General features: G+C 37.8%; 1 protein-coding gene and 1 long non-coding RNA gene across 2 annotated transcripts in view; one reads left to right on the top strand and one right to left on the bottom strand.

Moving 5' to 3' along the window:
• Window positions 1-23,021, top strand: part of LOC134677777 (E3 ubiquitin-protein ligase RNF19B-like) — a 49,877-nt gene that overhangs the window by 1,933 nt on the left and 24,923 nt on the right. The gene's annotated exons all lie outside the window — the stretch shown is intronic.
• Window positions 18,065-20,572, bottom strand: LOC134679661 (uncharacterized). The gene is made up of 3 exons (XR_010100371.1): window positions 19,925-20,572; window positions 18,523-18,688; window positions 18,065-18,437 (listed from the first exon to the last, which is right to left on the bottom strand). It is a non-coding gene; the product is annotated as an uncharacterized LOC134679661 (long non-coding RNA).

Here is a 23,021-nt window from a genome sequence, read left to right as displayed (position 1 = left end):
CAACTATCTGTAAATCAAGCAAATATGACCTTTCACTACTTACCTTTAAGATTTATTTGTCTATGTTAAGGCTATAAATAGAGGAGCAAGTTTAACCTACACGTAGCCACAAATGTGTAGGTGGTGGTAAGTGATAATCTTTAATGCACATTTCCTGTTTTCATAGGGCAGTATCTAATCTTTTCCATGCGTAATAATATTAATGCTCCTACATACCTACCTATCGTTATATTATTGTGTGACATTCTTATAATCGCATGAATGCGTAATGTCTTGCCTGTTCAAAGATTGTGCAAAATAATAAACCAATGGTTCCCTGCTATACTTACAGTCAAAATGTCTGTTAAATCCGATTACGTGAAGTAATTACGTCGTTCTTGTGTTCTCGCGTACCAGTGAGGTGTACACAGATACTTTGACCGTGTGCCTTCGCAAAATAGCGCGTGAGTTGGTTCAAGATCAGCTTCTATTTTATTCTGAGAGAATACGCACATTACAATACTATGCTGCGTGTGAGTACCTACAGTGTAAATTTACCGCGTAGCCACTGAACACAACAGACAGTTTTTATCATTCTGGGTTTTAGAAATACCAAAATGACCTAGGTACGTCCGATTTATTTCTCCTTGTACATTACTGAATTGACCTCTTGTAGCTTAGATACTGATGATAATAGAACAATATTTTACGTTCGGCTTTGTTATAGCCGAGTTCATTGTCAACAGATCATTGTGGCTAATAAACGTAAACTATCCGATTGACTGGTAACACGCAGACTGTCTGTAAGCCAGGTGTAGCCAGTGAAGGTTAGTCCAGTGACTCCATGCAATCGGTAGGACACACTGCTAAGCACAGACTCCAGAAAACTCCATTGGGCCCGGTCGGTGGCGCGTTGCCTTCACTAGAGACGAGTGCTCCGAGGCCAAAGTTATTTATTAATTAAATTACCTTATGAATACAAAGAACCAAGTTACTTCGAACACTTGATGACTCTATTTGACTGGCAGACATCACAGGAGTGCAAATAATACGATACGCAGCATGTTCCATTTAAGTTGTTTCTTTACTCAAGAGTTGGTATCATTATTCATTAGAAACTGTAGTCCGAGGAAGTGAAATAGTGCCTAGTGTCTCTAAAACAGTGTCTTATGCATAGTTATTAGAATTATTACAGACTTTTGATTATTAGAATTAGAAATATCAGCCTTCAAGAAACCTGATATTTCTAACTGCGGTCTAATAATTATGCATACGATCTATAGAACCTGCACTAAAATGTCACCCTGCTAACCCTGCTTGCCCCCACGCCCACGCGACAGATACCCAAGCTCACACGCTCCCGAAGCCGCGGTTATTGTGCTCGAACTTTATTACCACTCGATGGCATCCCATTTGATTTATGATGTTCCCTATAAAGGTGCATTAATCTATATTATATACCATTCGTGTCGGTAAATTCGGGGAAACTGGTAATTGTAATAGGGACTCTTACTGGCTGCCTACACTGTAGAGTAGGGGAGCAAATTCCAATCGAATATCGAATTGATGGATTGCGGTATGCAGCAATCTATGCCAGGGTAGCCTGTAGACCACCCGTTTATTTAAAGTTTTGGACGTCACAGTTAAAACTCTGTATTAACTGATAGTTTTTAGGTTTTAATAACAGAAAGAGGATAACCGCATATACATTATCAATTGTGAAGCACTGATTAGCTCTTTGTTGGTAATTTACGTTGTGTTACACAACACAACAACCTGATTTCAAATATTACGAAGGACCTCATTCTTCCACACCCACCCGTAAGACCGCTCTGCATGTGCATTCTTTCTCCTCAACTGTTACCTACTATTTACTCTCTTGTATATAACGAGTATATTCTACTATTTTATTGCAATGCATTAGAACAGAACAAACATTAGTAGGTACAGGTATACCTCGGTCAGAGTCTCAGAATGTCCCTGCCTCAAGGTAAAGACGTTCTATATCTATGACATCAGCAACTATTCTTTTCGAGTCTCGACTTCCTCATTGAATTCATAGAGTCGAAGTTATTTAAAAATATATAATCACATGTATCACAATCATGTAGTTTTACAGTTGCATGCGATTATATCACTGCGACTGCCTAATCGCAGTGCGCGCGCGCGCCGCCGCTAACGCAACGAGCGTGCGTTTATGTAATGCCTTAACCCAATTATTAAGGCTGCGCGGACTACTACCATCACAATTACTGATTTGTGATGATTACAATCGTAACGCAATTGCTATCACGCTTTAATGAAGGGTAGGAAGCGGCTATATTGACCCAGTTTTTTTAATGTATACAATTAATTTAATGTTAATGAGAAATTGTTTTTTACAAATTTGTAATTTAAATCGATTTGTTTTGATGTAAAATTAATATGCCATAATTGCAATCTGCATGACCTGATTTTTGCTGTAGGTGAAATAAAATTGTTCTGACGTTGTGTTCTGGCTAGCGTTAAAATGCTCGCTTGCATTCTACTTGTCACAGCTTCAAATTACCGATTCTGCTAATGTGTCTGATACTAGATGTATCATGTTATTAATGTTGATGACATAAGGCGTAAAAACCGATTGATTTCGTTCTGTATTAATTTGCAAAGTGAAGATGTATTAAGTAATAGCTGTATTTGAATATTATTAAACCGGTTAGTTTTCAATTTGTGTATTATGCTGACTTAATTCAGGATTTCGCTTATTTTAAATTTAATCCGTGATTCGTATAATTTGAAATCACCGGAGGCAGAACACAAGATCCTTGATATCTCTTGAATGTGTGTATCCGTTAACAGGAAGCGTCTAATTCAGATTTTCTCTAATGTAGGCACAGCACAGTCCAGTCACAGCCATAAATATGTATACACATATTACACATTCTCTCTTATGTCGTTGGAATGGGCTGAGAATGTTGAGATTGTGCATGACTATTTATGATCGTGAATATATATACATATTTACAGTCTATAGTCTTGAGAACTTTCCAGACTCTTCTTTATACGGTATCGACCTCTCAAGATCAATATTGAATAGTCGAATAAACTTATTCAGCTACTCATAATGCCTAAATGTAGTTTTATCTTTTCACACGTCGAAAACTCGAGACAGATGTAAGACAGTTATGTATAACAAGTAGTTGTTACTCGCTAAAGTATAATTCGACAACTTACATAGACGTTTGCTGTGCTATGTTGTGATAATGCTGTGCATGTAAATTTCCGGTGGTCTTTATCGGCTACAGCAGTCGTTACGACATCATTCCGTATCCGGTCTCGTTGGCGACATTAGGTTTCCGGGGTTTCCGTTACAGAAATTGACTGAATGTTCCTGTATGCATACGCAGCTTGAGCAACAGTAAAAAGTGGTCGAATCGGGAGGACCCCTAACAAAGTCGCCCTGGCCCCGCAAGTAAAGAATCACGTTGCATAAGCAGCGACCTTAAAATAGCTGCAGCCTTGCCTGAAAACTCCGTTAACCCTCTACGAAATCTGATAATGAAAGTCCGTTTCTATTCCACTCAACGCCTCGCTTAGTGAGTCTTGACTTGAATAAACTCGAATGTTTATTTGAAAATTAGCATCACGTCATGGCTTTTACAGTAAACTGTTATTCGTACACGTTTGTCACGAAATTTAGGATGCTGGTGAAAGTGTAGGATCATCGGTTTGCATCTCGACTGGGTAGGTAACCTTAATTTCGTTTGTGACTAAGTAGAGTTCCGTGTCGTGACTTGTCATAAATAACTGCATCAGTGCCACGGCCTTAGTCATCTTGAAGACGATATTATCAAGAGGCACTTAGACGAAGGCGCGTCAGCGGGGGTGTTATTTCGATCGGTTGCAGAGTGCAGGCGATTCAAACGCTCAGTCGAATCCTTCGAAATATAAAAAAACTAATGTAATATTGATTTAACAATCTGGCTGTACGATTTAGAGCTTTATTTTCCGTGGCACTAGTTTATCGCCTGACATTATGTCCTAGACATTATTATCGTAATCCGAGAAGAAATATATCGCCATGTGAGCGTTAACCTCTAGCCGCCCAGAGAACTATAAAAAGGTCTCCTGTTACATTCTAATTTGAACCTTATTTTTGACATATCAAAATTGCATTTTTATTGGCAAATTTTGACGTCTGGGTGGCTAGAGGTTAAGTGTGACACTTAACGCTCACATGGCGATATATTTCCGGAGACAGTCTCCGAACTCCAAGTAAACCTGTGTAAACAAATTTAAATGCGAGAATGGTAACATTCGCTAAGAGTGTCGTATCACTTGCAAACTGTTTTGCATTAGTGTAAGTAAACAAATAATCGTCCCATGTTTTACACTGGTTACTGGTTAGAGGTTAGTTGAACTTCCGACTCGCCTATAGTGGGCGAACGATGGGAACAGCAGCCTGGGGCTCGTTAATTGTGTCTGGTCTTATTGTGTGTGACGGTAGTTGTTACAAAAGGAGAGATTATCCAAATGATCCATTATGCAATTGAGTTGCCATTGATTATGGTTTAGCTTACAATGTATAATACTGGTTGTACTTGATATCTCTATGTACTATTTTACGTACTTAACCCGCTTCATTAGGAGCAGGAAGTTGTCGATTCGTATACATAGGTACATTGTTTTTTTTTATGGGTTCCTTTTTACTTACATGCTGGTTCTAATTCTTAGAGTAAAGCTCTTTAAACGATTTCGATTCTGAACTCTTTTCTGTGATTTCTGTCACATCTGTCGCCGGGGTAAAGCTGTCTCACAAATCAGACAATTGAGATGTCTCAACAGACAGTGGCTATTAAAAAAACCTTAAAAAAACGCTAAAGGTGATGGCGGTGAATAAACTAAGTATTTGTTATAATAATAGAAACAGAACTGGAAGCATACAATCGAATAACAAGTTTAAAAATGGCAACGGGTAAAGTAGTCGAGCAAGCTAACATTTCGCACAGTTCCTCCTACGTGTTTGTCGACGGCGCGGTTATTCAGGTTGGCCGACTTTTGGCGACTCGTTGTTTTTAAATACCTACTCGAATGTTTGCGATTAAACTGGATTTCGCTTACCGGTCGTGTTTCGACTGTTTCGGTATTAAAAGTATGTATTGTTTAATGCGAAAACAAAAAGGATATTCAGCTCCGCATTCCCTTGGGCTTGGTCACCTGCGTTGCGGTTACAGTTTAATTTGTATGTATTGTTACAGTTATTATGTGAATATGTTCACAATCACATAATTAGGTACTTATGTGGTTATATCCAACATGCCTACCCGTCAAGGTACTCGGAAATTACGGACTATCATTGGATATTTACGACTAGTTTATTATTGAGGAAAACATATAGTTTGGTCTCCGAGTTGTAATATCTGAATTAGTCCCTTTCGTAAAAACTTATAGTTGGGTATAGTAAGTGCTTGAACTTAAGTACAGTCGAGGTCAAAGATATATTTACACTTTTGCACCTTGTTTCTTTGTAATAAGGCGAAAAATATAAACATACCTTTAACGTCGACTATACATAAAAGCTGTATAGAAAAGTGGATTATTATTAGACTGCACACCAAATCCTGGTAAAAAGATAAAGCTTGCCGCGTGTATACAGTGCTCCTTTATGATGCAAAATGAAGACAACATGCATCATCAGACATTTCAGAAATTAAAAGTAGCTATAAGCGAACTTCGGGATCGTTTGGAATGCAACGCGGAAAACGCTAAGAGGAGGAGGAAGAAGGCATGCAGATATATTTATGTTATAATAGGTGTGTACAAGGCCTTTGCCCAGCAGTGGGACACCCCTACAGGCTAATTAAAAAAAAAAGGTGTGTACAATAATAATCCGTTTAGCTCGATGTCATCCTATGCCATTGATGAACGTAAGTTAGCATCTTGTTAACGCTATTGTGTTTTAGGTGTGTCGAAGGTTGCATGTGCAATTGTGATGGATTGTGTGCGTACATGCGACATTAATTCTTGTATTTAATTAAATTGTATGTTCCTTTGTTCAACTGTAATTTAAAGATAGGTGGTAATCAACCTTTTTCAAGACATTATGAAAGCACCTTAGTAGGAAAAAAAAACTCGCGTCCGTTCTCTTCGTTATTTGTGACGGCTTCAGAACCTCTGCGATCCCTGTGTAGAAGCTTCCATCCATACATTGAATAACATTGAGACAATTAGACAACTAGATATGTACCTCCTACACAAGCACTTGATCCTGAGCTGCTATAGCTACTAGAGACCTTATAATAAATCTAATATAAAAAGATAGTCTGCCTATGGAGATTTCGATTGTTAGTGTCACCTTCGTCGGCGATATGCCGTCACCGGGACCAATTTGCGAGCGAACTGATTTTAATCGGAATGAAACCATTGATACCGGTGTGAACTGTATCGGTAATAAAACTCCATTAGGGCAATGTGACCGCGCCAATAATGTGCCGCTGAAGTGGCACACAATAAAATGTGGACAAGGACGTTTTAGGCGGCGTGAAAACAATTCTTGCCTATCTGTACAGGGTGCGTAGCCAACATGCCAATCGTTTACGCTCCGTAGCGAACGAAACGCAACTGTCGCACTAATATAGAAGAGTGATATAGAGCATCCCACAAAACAGGAAACTAAACTAATATTTTTGACGAACGGTAATTTTACAATTATATTATGTGTAACCCATTTGGCATTATTTTCCTGTTGACAAACGATATTTTATGTTTGAATAAAATTCATCGCGTCATTTGTTTCCTTAGTTCTGTTGATTTGGATAATCCCCATGTAAGCATTTTGTACCCGATTACGGCAACGCAAAAGGAGGGTTATTTTACACTTCTTATGACACTTATGTATAGGATAAGTCCTATACACTATACATAAGTGTATAAAGTCAGACGAGCACGTTAAACATCTGTATTCTGGGCATAGTTAAGCCAGTATTTATGATAAAGCTCAAACATGTGCATGAGCGTTTAAATTTGAAGGCGCACTCACGGCCTATTATATGAAGGGCCCTCCAAGGAACGACCTCGCCGTTCTGTATGCAGCGGCGGAAGTATGTTTACCGTGTACTTCGTTCTTGATTAATATTTGCTGTTCAATAGAGATTTTAAAATGTTACGTAGGTAGGCCTTGTATATTCTCCGGTTACCTGTCTCGTTCTCGTAATCAATTGACTCCCACGGCTTTTTTCTCGTAATTAGTTACGTGAATTATTCTTATCGAACGTTCCTGTCGTTGGCCTACGCGATGTATGTTAAAGTTGTATAATTTTGTACGTACCTATTAATGTGGTGACGGAAATACTCCAGCTCTTCATTACTTGTCAACCTACCAAGAAAATCCAAGAAATTTCACATACATAGTCGAATGGTAAAATGCATTACCGAATAAACCTGACACTCTTAAATGAACTGATGTTGTAGGTAAGTATGTGTATTGATAAGGTACCTACGCCTCTCTCGAATATTGTTCTGAGGACTTATTCTATATTCGTGGAAGGATGCCCGCATGCAAGAGCATGCTCGGTGAAATGTGCAATGTGCATGGTTGCACTGCAAGGTCCACTTGGCCTTGGCACGTAAATATATCGATCTATTTAACTATGTTCTTGTAGGTACAAAATAAATGCTACATTGCAACTTCATAGATACATTTAATTTTGTAGCTATGTTATAATATTATTTGGTCCCTGCTACAATAAATACATTCTCAAAATGACTAATAAGCCCGACAGTAAGCTCAGGAAGGAAGGCAAGAAGTCAAATAAACTCGTTTATTTTCATATTCAAATGTAACTTCTGAATAGCATTACAAAGTTCTATTCAAGAATAAAATAATAATGTAAGCATACGTAAGCTTTAACGGAACTCAACTAAATTTCAGTTTCATAATGCGTTGTCTCGTAGGTAGGTGCCTCCGGAAAACCGTGAGAATCCAGTCAAACGAACTCGCTTTTATACGTTTATTATTCATCGCGTAATGCTTCCTAGGTAATCAAGCCTTGACTACCTCTAATACCGACTCCATAAAAATATTTTCGTTTCTTCAAGTCGCATAAGTTTAATTTTAAGTAAAATACATGTGGATGCCGGTAGAGGGACGTTGACGGGGTAGGCCCAAACAGAGACTGCGGGATGACCTGGACAGTTTACTGAACAACTGGCCGGAGGAAACACCAAATCGGGAGTCGTGGAAATCAAGGGGAGAGGCCTTTGCCCAGCAATGAGACACTCTGGCTAATAGAACCGTTGAGCTGGCGTTGCGTGTAATCCGCTCGTAGTCATACAATTACAAATACTAATGTTTTCCCTTACACTTTTTGCTTTTATTGATAATTTATTGAAAAATAAATATACATAATAAGTATATGATTAACTTTACCTTTTATATTCAGAAAGCAAACATATATGTACTAGATGAAAACCCGGCTTCGCTCGGGTAAAATAAATTATAATAATAGGTACTAATTTTGAATTGAGTAATTATTATTTACTTTAAGACTTCAAACCTTCATCAAGGCGGTTACATACCTATCTCATCTCCGATAACTTTAAATCCATAACATACAGTATAACTCTAAACGTACTATTCCGATATATCTAAAAACAAATATGTAATAAAAAAACGTAATCTAACCCAGGTTAGGTTTTTTAATTACACTTTTCTGGTAGCAGTTCGGTTCTGTAAGGGTCGCAGTTCTAACCTAACCTAACCCACTTCTGGTTCCAGTTTGGTTCTATAAGGATCGCAGCTCTGGGGGCCTAGCCAAAACACATTTCGAAAAAAGATATCGCTAACGAATCGATAAAAAATGTATGGGAATGACAGGTACCGTAGATGAGTCTGTCGAAAAATATTAACGAATACAAAAATGTTAGCCAAGTTGCAATGTTGTAACGAAACGCAAAACTTTCGTTACCGGGATTCGCCATCTGTCATACATTGCCTAGCCAAGTGACACTTTTGACAAGCGAAATCAAATCATTATCGCCTCCTAGGTGTAGCTACGTAGCGCGAGCTATCCCCTTGCAGATAACTTATCGAAGCACAAGAAAATACCGAATAATAGTGTTTGTAAATTAAAATTTGTAGTAAAAAGCATACGTCAACATCATTGTGGGCGGCGAACAACGCGGAAGTGTCGCTTAGACGCAGGCGCCGTCTGAAAAATCGCCTCTATTGAAACTGCTTAGGAAAGGACTGCTACGATCAAAGGATTGTGGGCCGTACGCAGCATTTCACCCAAAGGATCCAATGTGACCGAGGCGCTGAATATCTACCTATCTATAGTGACAGTGTCATGGAAAAATGGATTATGCACCCACAAATGCAACACGTAATAACGTCCCTACAAAGGTAAGAGTGAGTCAATAACTTATCCCTACTATACCTACTAATAAGTATATAAAATATGTTATTAATGCTAAAATAACAAATGTGTTCCTGTTACGTCATCAAATATAAACCGGTGAACGGTGTAGATTAAATTTGGTACCCATATGCACAATGGCAAGCACTTGTTTTTCAATAGGAAAGTGAATTGAATGTGTAAAGGCAAAGGTATATAGGTAAAGGCTTTACAAATATAGATAAAGACTCGGGAACAAATGTTCTTCACACAAATAAATGCCCTTCCCGGGAAGCAAAACCATCATCTTCGTAGGCAAGGTCACTAACAACTAGCAATATTGTAGTGTCATCCCATTTTCTTAAATTGATTTGAAAGGGACGAGACTACAGTGTTGCTACTTTTTAATTTCTAAAATTTCTTGTCGGACTGTACAATAAGCTCAAGAAGACTTGTGTTGTGGGTACTTAGGGTACTTAGATAACTATATATAGATGGTTAAACCAATTTGTCAGTCAGTAAGAACCAGGAAAACTATACTCATAGTTATCTTTTGGGTGCTAGTACTAGTATATGACAAAGCTAGTATGATTCTCTCTGTCTTTGTTTGAAATGAGACAGTCCTTTGACAAACTATACTTAAATACATAGACAACACCCATGACTCAGGTACAAAATATCTGTGCTCATTACACAAATTTCCTTACCGGGGATTCAAACTCAGGATTATTAGCTTAACCGGCAGGGTCACTAGTCACTAGTTACCAACTAGGCCAGACGGGCTGTTGTCATACATATCAATTATCAACCATATTATTGAAACTTTTTCATATTATGAAACATATCGTATATGACTTCTTTTGGCAGGCACAGGTACAGTCAGCTGAAGAGAAAAGGTACCACCCCTGCATACAAACTTCTATGTAGCGGTGGTACCTTTTCTCTGCAGCTAACTGTACCTACACACTATATAAAAATAATCTTAACATATACTTACACAAAACATTTAGTTTTTTTTGTCATATGACTGGTCGAGAATAAGTGTTATAACCAAATGTTACAAAGTTTGTTGAAAAACTAAGCATTCGTTTTGTTTCAGGTGACTTGGATATTCATTGCAGCCTTGGCATATGAACCAATACTTTATGGTGCTCCAAAGCCAGGATCAAGGGAAGAAACTATGTCACATGTACAACCACAAAAATATATTGAGTGTTGGTTTACTGTTTTTAAACACTGTACATAATATATGTACAAACAAAAGAATGCTTGGCTACTGTTTTCATGCTGCCGGCAAAAAATACCTGCTGCATCTTTCATTAACAGATTTTCAATAAAATAAATTAACTTTTTAACCCAATCATAGTTTCATTTATTTATGGTGGTTACCACCTTAACTTTTGGTATGCTTAGGAGCAGATCTGCTCCCATGTACTTACCTATATTCAACTTTAAAAAAATGCATTAATTTTTAAAAGTTGTCTTTAAAAAACGACCGGTCTGGCCTAGTGGGTATTGACCCTGCCTGCTAAGCCGATGGTCCTGGGTTCGAATCCCAGTAAGGGCATTTATTTGTGTGATGAACACTAATATTTGTTCCTGATTCATGGGTGTTTTCTATGTATATAAGTATGTATTTGTCTATATAAGTATGTGTATCGTCCCCAATATTTATTTATTTATTTTATTTTATTTAATTATGATTGATATATAAATTACTAATTTTTGACAGGAGCATACAAAAGGTTAAATATGAACAAAAAGCAAAGACAGTAGGTAATAAAAAAATAATATTAAGTAACAATATGATTTATTAGTTTTGGTTTCACAGGCAGCTTTTATCATATCTAATGCATAACATCTATGTATTCAATGTCCGCTTGACTTTTGTTAATTTCGAAAATGTTTGAAGTCTATGAAGTAAATGATTTCACTGAGGTTACACTGATTCGGGCAAACCTGTCCACAATTTCGCTTCACGGTTTGAATCATTACTAACGCTTAAAGTATTGTCTCTTCTGGTCAAGTAAGCCAGCAGTGTATGTCCTTAGCACTGGTAAGTGCCATGAAGATTGCAGCGGCAGCTTTGACTGTACGTGCCAACTTGGCGAGGACTTCTCAGCGTGGAAGAAGAGCCCGCGGAGCCCGCTCTTGCCCGCTCTGGCTGCGCCGCCGCCTTGGTTGGGGCTGCGGGGACGACGGCTGTCTGAAATTGTTAACTTTAGGTCAAAATTATATGCAATTAACAACACACTCTTCAAATATTACACTATATAGAGTTATTTTATGACGAAATTGTGATTAACTAAGTTAGACAAATACCAAAATATTTAATTTGCTTACCGATAAAACAATTATTTTCTCCAAAATTAGATTCGCTGTTCACTTGACACTCTTGACAGATGACAGATGACGTTTCTTGACGGTTTTGAACGAGAACCACAGACAAAAATTAATTTTTACCGACTTGGCGCGTCGAATGAGCGTTAACTAAAAAGATTGCCTCTTGGCTAGGTTATTATAAACATTATCGACCAGTCGCTCGCGAACGTAGAGATCGAATCGATACGGAGCGAATGTAATTTGGCTACGGGCCCTGATCTGACCCACTTTTCTGGTCGCAGATCGGTTCTGTAAAGCCCTTATTTATAACCCCCCCCCCCCCCCAAATCATCCAAAAATCATGCTTCGAATGACCCCGTTTCCTCCTACGTCATGCTACCATCGTCTGATGTCCGGACCCCCCCCCCCCCCATTTGAAATGACGTAATTTATGAATAGCCCCAGAGGCGCGTTTTCCGGGCGGGGCGCGAGCGTTTAAATGAAAAAGCGGCGCGCCCCGCTCACGCGCCGCTTACAAAACGCGCCTGTGTGATGGGATATACTAAGAAAAACCGACCAAGTGCGAGTCGGACTCGCTCACGAAGAGTTCCATACTTTTTAGTTATAGCGGCAACAAAAATACATAATCTGTGAAAATTTCAGCTGCCTAGCTACTTACATATCACGGTTCATGAGATACAGCCTGGTGACAGACGAACAGTGAAGTAAACTGAAATAAATGTCATATACCTTCTAAGAAGGACCGCCCAAGTGCGAGTCGGACTCGCGCACGAAAGGTTTCGTGCCATTACGCACAAAACGGCAAAAACATACGTTTGTTGCATGGGAGCCCCACTTTATTTATTTTATTCCGTTTTTAGTACTTATTTGTTGTTATAGCGGCAACAGAAATGAAATATCGGTGAAAATTTCAACTGTCTAGCTATCACGGTTTATGAGATACAACCTACAGACAGACAGACGGATAGAGGTGTCTTAGTAATAGTAGGGTCTTGTTTTTACCCTTCGGGTACGGAACCCTAATAAAGTGTATAGATTTGTAACCGGTCAGAGATGCAGAGAGAGATGCTTTCTAGTCACTAATAGCCTTGTATGCTTGTTTGCCACCAACATGGCATTTTAATAAAAACTTACTCATTTCATCGCTCATATCCAGCCTAGTATTGGCTTTAATATATATTGGGTCTTATATCTTTTTTATAAAAAATTTTAATATTTGTTGTTATAGCGGCAACAGAAAAACATCATTTGTGAAAAATTCAACTGTCTAGTTATCACGGTTCATAAGATCATGAAATACAGACAGACGGACAGGGGAGTCTTAGTAATAGGGTCCCGTTTTTACCCTTTGGGTATGGAACCCTAAAAAGTGACCAAGGCCTCCAGTGCCCCAGGCTGGAATCGAAACAGCGTCCTCTAGCGGCTGGTGCCTGTGCCATTTGGCCACCGGACCCCAGCGGCATAGGTCGAATTTTTCCAAGTATATGCACTTCTTACTGAAGGCCCAGCGTTCCACCTGGCCACCCCTAAGGTAAAATTGAAATTATTTAGAATTGGGAATATGTAGAATTAAGCTTCTGTAAAATTGAAATTATGTAGAATTGGGAATCTGTAAAATTGAAAATCTGTAGAATTGGTAATCTGTGATAGGTATCTGTAGAAATGAGACTAAACCCTTAGTAATAGGGGTCCCGTTTTTACCCTTTGGGTGCAGAATCTAAAAATCAACCTTGTTTTGGTACTATGTACTAAGCTTCACTATGACTCTGAAATTGTAGCAGTAATTAATTTTGTTTTAGTTGTCACCTGACGATTTATTTAAGTCAAACTCTGAAGTTATTATTCACACTTTTATTTGAATCAGCATAAAATATATCTTTTTATACATACTATATTATATATATATATATATATATATATTTTAATCTTATATTCAACTTACATTGATTCCGGAGATTACTTCTTCTTAAACCTTGCGTTTTCCCGGCCTAGCGCCGGGGTCTGCTTTCCTGCTCAGTCTTCTCCACTGCCCGGTCTTCGGCATCCACTCACATCACTCAGATTCTTTGAAGTTAGTCTAAAGCACAAATATGTCCACCATACACTGTAGTTGTTCGCACTGGTTCACATCACACTGGATCATATAATCAGGGTGGAGTCAACTGATTCTTTAACTCAAGAGTTTCTTTGAATTACTTTTGTGACTTAACTTCACTTTCATCTCGCTTTAGTTTGTCAAGCACATTCCTTCAAGGTTCTTCCTTCCATTCTGAAATGTATAAATACAACTGAGTATACTGTATATAAAATTTGTGTCCCGTCTGGTCTAGTGGGTGGTGACCTTACCTATAAAGCCAAAGGTCTTGGGTTTGAATCCTGGTAAGGGCATTTATTTGTGTGATGAGCCAAGATATTTGTTACCGAGTCATGGATGTTTTCTATGTATTTAAGTACTTCCAAAGAGACGTTCAGCGCTATCAGCTATGAACTTTGTAACATGTAATGGGTCTCACATATGGAATACAATGGGAACTATTGTCATAAACCAACAATTGTGGCAAGGTTTGTCCAAGTAACAAAATTATGTGAGAAATTATGTATCAACAACAAAACAATAATGAAAGTTGAAACAATTATATGGTTTGAAGATACTCACGATTTTCGGCATAGGTTTATATATTTGTTTTACGCGTTGGTGCCGTGTCATCGTTAGTATTGTAGTCACAAACATTTAAACTGAAAAATAAGTTTTCGTTTTTACCCGTCATTCCCATCAATAATGCATCTGTCATCTTACAGTTAGTGACAGTAGTCGTTTTTTTTTTAAATAGGCTTTCTACACGCTCGAACCAAACACCTTGTCGTATGTCACACGCATGCCGGATCCAAAGGTAATTCAGAGTTTCCGAACGCACTTGTCAATGTCAACCAACATGGCCGACCTTTTGTTTGACATTGATATGGCATTGATTGTCGAAATTTTTTCACTTTTAAATGCAAAATACTCGACAATACGAATTTTGCGGATACATGTTCTCGATTCAAAAGTGATATTTTTTCAAGCTCTTTCGATTGAGCATAATTTCATTTAGGTCTACCGTTAAACCGGCTCGCGTTTATATATAAAGATTACCTATACCTGTGAAAATGCCAAAAAATTTTCGTACTGTATTAATTCACGAACCCAACGCATCATCAAAATAAATAGTATTAAGTAGTTTTAGGTATTTATTATTTTACATATTGTACACTAACATAGATATAGGTAGTTAAATTATATATTTTGTACTAACACTATGGGTTCTATGCCTGAAATAAATAATTTCAATTTCAATTAAAAGGCGTGTTAGAGAGTTGTAGCCTTTATGATACCATTACCGGCATTACCATTACCGGTGCTTAATCTACCGAGTGACGATGAGGAAAGACGATGTGCCAGCTCCCATTCAAATACTTCTAATTCTAAAATGTTAATTCTCGCTGCATTATTTCCTCGTTTGACGTCGACTTGCGTGCGTTATGATTCAGAAAACGACGGTTTTACGAGCCGCGACTCAAGGCAGAACTGGTAGGAGTCACTTGCAAATGAGTTTTATTACAAGTCTAGACGGTTATGAATTCAAACTATATGAAGTGAACAAGAAGCAGAATTGCGAAGAATGGAGCTGATGTATTATGGCTATGTATGCTCATCGTGTTTCAGTCAGATTGATTAAATGGCACACTCACACTTGGCTCCTTAATATTATCGAGCAATTATATAATTTAATGAGCAATGGTTTATAAAAAGCCGGACAAGTGCGAGTCGGACTCGCGCACGAAGGGACGCGCACGATACCATAAAGAAAAAAAAAACGGAAAAAAATGCAAAAAGAAAACGGTCACCCATCCAAGTACTGACCACGCCCGACGTTGCTTAATTTTGGTCAAAAATCACGTTTGCTGTATGGGAGCCCCACTTAAATCTTTATTTTATTCTGTTTTTAGTATTTGTTGTTATAGCGGCAACAGAAATACATCATCTGTGAAAATTTCAACTGTCTAGCTATCACGGTTCGTGAGATACATCCTGGTGACAGACAGACGGGCGGACGGACGGACGGACAGCGAAGTCTTAGTAATAGGGTCCCGTTTTACCCTTTGGGTACGGAACCCTAAAAACTGGCTCTACACAGAGGAAAGTGGAGGAGAGCGCGCAAACAGCTAAACCAGTGGTTCTTAACCTTTTCAGTCCGGTCACCCCTATGACTAACTAGGGAACCTGATTTTACCCCTCCTCCCAATGGTAATAAAAAATAAAACGTGTACGTTTGTTGTATTGTTATATTAGGTTAGCTTATTACCCCCGTAAAATACCAGTTTTACCCCCACGGGGGTAATTACCCCTAGGTTAAGAACCACTGAGCTAAACACATTAAAAATTGGAAAAAACCGATCGAAATGGCATAGCCATGGTTAATATACATGTAATTATGTATTTCCATATTGTCAATAAGTAGAGAGGGAAATGGAGACTACATTTGTATAAAGAAGCGGTCGTCCACCATCCTCAAGCCGAAATGTTATTATTAATGTACTGCATATTTGTTGTTATCAAGTTTAGTACTTAGTTAATAATAACAATAGTTTATGTGATAATTGGTCATCTTAAAGCTTTTGTGTATAATACTGTATATACTTACACTGTATAAAGCGGCACCCTTTATCTTCACGAGCGAGCGGTCCACAAAACGGAATAAAGAGCCTTTAGTTATCACTAGTTTTGGCTTTGTTTATCGACATTAAGAGAAGTCAATAAAGAATTGGCGGCTTTTTTTGTTAAGTGATTATATATATAATGTAGGTATTTATTGAGTGGACGATTGTTAATTACACGTAGTTTTGATAAGTTTATAATGTAACTAGATAAGAACCCGGCTTCGCTCGGGTATAATAAAAGATAATACTCATTTTGGATTAAATAATTATTTCATTTTAGACTATACGTTTATCAAGGCGGCGGTTAGCTATCCCATCTCCGAAAACTTTATACTTATGCGTTTATTAAAACCTCGATCTTTCCCCTTTTTACCCGACTGCGCGACGCAAAGGAGGGTAATTAGTTGACCTTAATAATGTTTGCCCGAACAATCATTGCCAACATTTTCAAGAGCCCGGTTTATTGCAGGTTTAGTTCGAAAATGATTTAAAATGTTTTTTTTTGCATTTCTATAGTGGCTATAGTAACCTCTATAGTGATTATAGTAACTGATATTGAAATAACCGGACCTAACCTAACCGGACTTAACGTAATCGTTTTTTGTCAATTTTTGACCCCCCCCCCCTAAAATCATCCAAAAATTCGAAAGTTCTTCGAATGACCCCGTTTCCTCCTACGTCATGCTACCATCATCCGATGTCCCGACCCCCCCCCCCCTAATTTGAAATGACGTAATTTATGAATAGCCCCTAACGGCCTAACCCACTTTTCAATTTTTCTGTTAGTAGTTTGGTTCTATAAGGATCGCAGTTCCAACCTAACCTAACCCCCTTTTCTGGTAGCAGTTCGGTTCTGTAAGGATCGTAGTTCTAACCTAACCTAAACCATTTTTATGGTAGCAGTTCAGTTCTTCAAGGATTGCAGTTCAAACCTAACCTAACCCACTTTTCTGGTCGTACGTAGTTCTGTTCTGTAAAGGCAGCAGTTCTAACCTAACCTGCTTACTTGTTGCATTTCGGTTCTGTACCTCTCACCTAAGGGGCTGTCCATAAATTACGTCATCGTATTTGACCATTTTTGAATTTTTGACCCCCCCTCCCCCTAACATCATCCAAAAATCATGCTTCGAATGACCCCGTTTCCTCCTACGTCATGCTAGCATCATCCGATGTCCAGACCCCCTCCCCCTTATTTGAAATGACGAAATTTATGAATAGCCCCTAACGGACTAACCCACTTTTCCATCTCAAAGGAGGGAACCCAAATTTCATGCACCCATCATGGCACTAAAATGTCAGTATGGAAGTTGTGAGTACAATTTCATCTCAATTCACCTGACGATTTATAAAAAGACATGCTGACGTTATTTTTATTTATTTTTACTTGAATTTACAAAAAATATATCTTATATAAAAATAGTACAATTTACTACAACAATCAGTCTTTTGCAATTAAATACATATAAATAAACGAATTAAACTAAGTATATCATATAAAGTTAGCCTTTCACAAAACCAAGTATAATAAGGCTATGAGGTATTCCACCAAAGATTAGCAAGGACCATGATTCCATCAGAGATGTGCAAGGATGCGTAGAGAGGTAGATTTGTTTCTTTAGAGTGAATATTAGAATTACTTCAATTACCTATCCTCATTCCTCACTCAGCGCAGTCCTGGAGGACAATTTGTATTGGTTCTTACAAACACATTCCTCGCTATGCATCCCCACATCCCAGCAGAAACCGCAGCTTTACCATCTGTCAAACACATTCTTCTCAAAACATTTTTTTGTTTCAAAATGTCTAAAACTTGAAATGACTTACAATTTCTTAAAACATTAAAGTTTTTATCTGAATTTTAATTTTGGATTTTCTCCCCTTAATACAAATTTGAAAAGAACTGAACCTAGTTAATACATTTTCATCATTTGGGTGGTCTTCGGGCCGTGATGTTTAACTTTGTTTTATAATACCGTCCTGCTCTTTGTCTCCTTTTAAAGTGACATAATAAATTCCTTCAGCATTTATGTCAAGATAAGTGACCTTAAATAAAAATAAAATACCTAATGTAATAAATACATGTCCATAAGAAACAAAACTTTGTGCATATAATTATCATTATACATACCGGAAAGTCATCAAAAAAATCCAGAGAGCTCTTCGATATAGAAGCAAATGATTTTGAGATTTCGGATGCTGTAGTGTGGATGTATTTTTTTTTATCTCCACAACCTTATTAATCCACATTTGTCTGGCAGTCTTCTGGCTACAGCATTCAAAATACTTGAAACTATCTGCAAAAAATGAATATTGTATGGGTATATAAATACAGATTTTAAAAGTATAACTGGAACTGGAAGTGAGGATTAGAGCCACTTGCACCATCCCACTAACCCAGGGTTAAGCATTTAAACCGTGAAGGCAGGCGTGGCTCACTCCGTGATTTCGTCGCTTTGCTACTTCAAAATACTTGAAACTATCTGCAAAAAATGAATATTGTATGGGTATATAAATACAGATTTTAAAAGTATAACTGGAACTGGAAGGGAAGATTAGAGCCACTTGCACCATCCCACTAACCCAGGGTTAAGCATTTAAACCGTGAAGGCAGGCGTGGCTCACTCCGTGATTTCGTCGCTTTGCTACAGGTAGCTAAAAGTACATCCGTTCCGCCCTAATTTTGGGGAAAGCCATAAGCCGTGCGTGGCGCTGTCGCCACCTAGCGGCCATATCTGTGCTGATCGTAACAGACACGTTTTGTTAGAGAGTGAGTCTTCTGCATCTAGTACTATTATTTATTCTGTTGTGAAGGCCCACTTGCACCATCTCAATATCCCGGGGCTAAGCGGTCAAACCGTTAACCCAATGTCAAATTGTACTGGTAATCATGGTAACTCCAGATTTAACCGGTTAACCCCAGGTTAGTGGAATGGTGCAACTGAGCCTAACAGTGTCAAACTGTACTGGTAACCATGGTAACTTAACTCCAGGTTTAACTGCTCAACCCGGCCTAACCCGGGATAGTGAAATGGTGCAAGGAATAATTTCACATTTTTTTTGGGTGATAGAAATAGTTTATACATATTAAGTAGCTACATAAAATAATAATAATTATTCATGGATACATGTGTGTGGACACAGCACATTAAAGTTCAATTTAGTTTTAATCTTAGGAAAAGCACTTACCAAGATTTGTATGACTTATATTTATATCACATTATATGTATGCATCTGCTGCATATTATATTTGCAAGTACTTTGTGTACAGTCGGCAAAGCTATTAGCTTGGTATGGTACCCCTGTATATACATTTGTATGCAGAATGCTAAGCTAATTTTTGCTGATGGTACCTGGCAAATATTTTACCGTGACAATAGTTACATACAGTAAATAAATCTTTACGAACCGCCCTTCGTTGCATTGTTTTTCAGCGTTTGTGGCAAGGTTTGTTCAGGTAACAAAATTATTTGTCAACAACATGACAACAATAATAAAAGATTGAAACAATTATGTCGGTTAAAGATACTCACGATTTTCGGCATAGGTTTGTTTTACGCGGCGGTGCCGTGTCATCGTTAGTAAGTATAGTCCTCCTCCTCCTCATCGTTTTCGATGACGGCGACCCCAAATAAATCGTTGACGTTGTCTAGCGTGAACCCTGGCTGGCCAGGCCGAACTTGGCCTTTAATAGGTACTCTATTGCACGCGTGACAATAAAGTTGGCTAGCTGCGTCGAGCGTGTACACGTAGGAGGGCTTAGGTTAGTCACAAACATTTAGACCCTTTACTGAAAATTAAACTTAATTTCAGACTGGTAAAGCACAAAGTTTTGGTTTTACCATGGTTTTACCCGTCAATCAATGCACAATACATGTAACATGTTTGTGTGTCATCTGTCACCAGTGTCATCTTACACTGACAGTAGTCGTTTTTTTTAAATAGGCTTACCCACACTCTCACCAGCAATCTGTCCAACATGCATGACGGACGTAAAAATATTTACAATTTCTGAACGAAACCATAGAGCTGTCAAATGTCAAACAACAAATTGAACATTTGCATTCTTTGTCGAAATTTTTTCACTTTTAAATGCAAAATACTCGACAATACGAATTTTGCGGATACATGTTCTCGATTCAAAAGTGATATTTTTTCAAGCTCTTTCGATTGAGCATAATTTCTTTTGGTTTTTCCGTCAGAGCCGCTCGCGTTTATATATTATATTAAATTAATGTAATAATCGGGTAAAAACGTTTAGGAACATGTATGTAAATATATAATATATGTGGCTTTCTATCAGAGAAGTGTCCTTATGATCATGTACATAAGGAGTAAAGAGGACCCTTCTCTGATGGAAAGCCACATAATATGTTAGATTGCATTTAATGGCAGTATCGCATGATAATTCTTTATACATTAAGAAATTAGGTTACTTATAAAATGTACACTTGCAATAGGTAAAGGTGAATCAGAGTAATAATCAGATTAATTATTATTTATTTATTTATTTATTTATTTATGTTATGGAGATCCAACAGCTATCTAAACAGAGTATGCCACATTAATAAGAGATGGAAAGCCAATTACAGGATCACACATGTAGCTACAGATTGTACATTCAAATTTACTTGAATGAAAAGTGTCGACGCTCGGACACAGCAACACACAACATAAGAGTTTTTTCTTTTTTTTTTTTTTACAGTAAATTTATTTTTGTAAACAAACTAAACAATCAAATTTCATTTTAATAGAAAATTAAGACTCCGAAAAACTCGGCCCGAGCCCTCCTACGATTATTTATACACAGAACGCATCTGATGGACAGCTCTACTGCGTTTTGTGTTGTCGCACTTTCAAAACCAAATTTGGATTTGCGAGCCACGCTCGAGCATGAGCACGTAATAGTTAAGACGAAACAGGAGCTGAGTTTTAAATATTTTATGTAAATATACCCGTCTCGCTAACGGAAGCGGCTCCTAAAACTAGTGCAATAAGGACGGCGAAAAATCCTGCGTAAAAATCTCAATAATCGAGGTTTTGTACTCGACTGTTTCCTCCTCCAAAACTTAACCAATAGTAACCAAATTTGGAAATCTAAATGATTATGAAATTATCTGTGTCGGACCGTTTTGCTTTTTTGGCTAATTGATATCAGTTTTGAATACTACACCTCTCATTGCGGCATAGTCAATGAGAGGCGTAGTAGTACTCCTTATTACTCTTAAGACGCTTTTCAATTTGTCAGGATGTCGCCGTCGACGGATATACGTCTAGGAGGACATCATTTACGTAAACATGATTGAATTACATTTTGCTATTCTGACTAATTCATCTCATCATAAGCAAGCATTATTCTGCGCTTTATTTTTTTACCTATGCGGATTGCATATCATTGTATTTGATGGTTTTGTATCCTTCACTTCCCGGAATCCTGTCGTGACGGTGCAGATTGTAACAGGAGGCTGCCAAACGGGATTCCCATGTTGTTAGAAGTGCTGCGTAATGCGCAAAAAATCTCCACGGGGGAAACCCAACCCAAACAGAATACCTAAGCATCTACAATACAAAACTATCATCTGCATAGCGAGAAAATTTGGCAGTGTTTTTAAATCTTTTCTTTGCCATTATACTCTTAATATTATTTGGTTACGGTTACGATTTATACCTTCAACCGGGCTGAATAGGGATGGCGGGGTGAATAGGGATAAACGGAAACTAGATCATTTGACATATCTTCTACATTCTTACGAAATGTTATGGAAATTTTAGCGAACTTCAATCTCCAATTATATTACAGTTCTAAACTTTTAATGAGAGTTCGAATTGCTAATAGGACAAATAATAGGATACTACCACTGTATATTGCCGAAGATTAAAAATATAAATATGATAGTGAGGGATTTGAATGTATGTTACTTTAATATTACCTACGTATTTTTAACCCCCGACTGGCGCCGACTCAAAAAGAGGAGTGTTATATGTTTGACGCCAACAATGTCTGGTCTGTGGCACCGTAGCTCTCCAACGAATCTGATTTCGATGCGTTTTTTTTTTACGAGAAAGCGAGTTTTCTTGTGAAAGCGAGTGGTTCTTAGCTATCGGTAAATCGGTTGTTTTCCAAAATGATGTAAGGAATTTTAGGCATACAATGGATTTTTTTTTAATATTCAAATTAATAGTGCATGTCATGCAGTGTAACATCGAAGTTTTCTTACTATTTTTAAGCAGCGAATTACCTTCGTTCGAGCGGCCGAGGTGAAAACAATATAGGTAGTACCTCATGTAGAATGTTCGCCACGACCAATTATTAAAAATTATAAAAAAAAATAGAAATACTTAAACGATGAGTGATCATGATCATGCTTAGTGTAATTTAATGTCGCTATGGGCATAACTCACCGTCGGATAAACTACGGTTTTCCTCAAAGGATAGCTAATATGCTTCGGGTCACGTTGTTATTTCCTAGAAATGTTGTTTTCTAATGCGCATTGTTTATTTAAAAGTGAAGATGTTCTAAGTCGATGTAGTCGACGAATGTACTTAGTCATATACCTGTTTTTATAACCCGTCCCGATGTCCTTATAAAAGGACAAATTCAAATCGAAATTTGTTTCTAAATACAATAA

This window comes from Cydia fagiglandana, chromosome 2, assembly GCF_963556715.1.
Source record: "Cydia fagiglandana chromosome 2, ilCydFagi1.1, whole genome shotgun sequence".
Classification (NCBI taxonomy): domain Eukaryota; kingdom Metazoa; phylum Arthropoda; class Insecta; order Lepidoptera; family Tortricidae; genus Cydia; species Cydia fagiglandana.
Note: the sequence above shows the minus strand (reverse complement) of the source record. Positions and strands in the feature narration are given on the sequence as shown.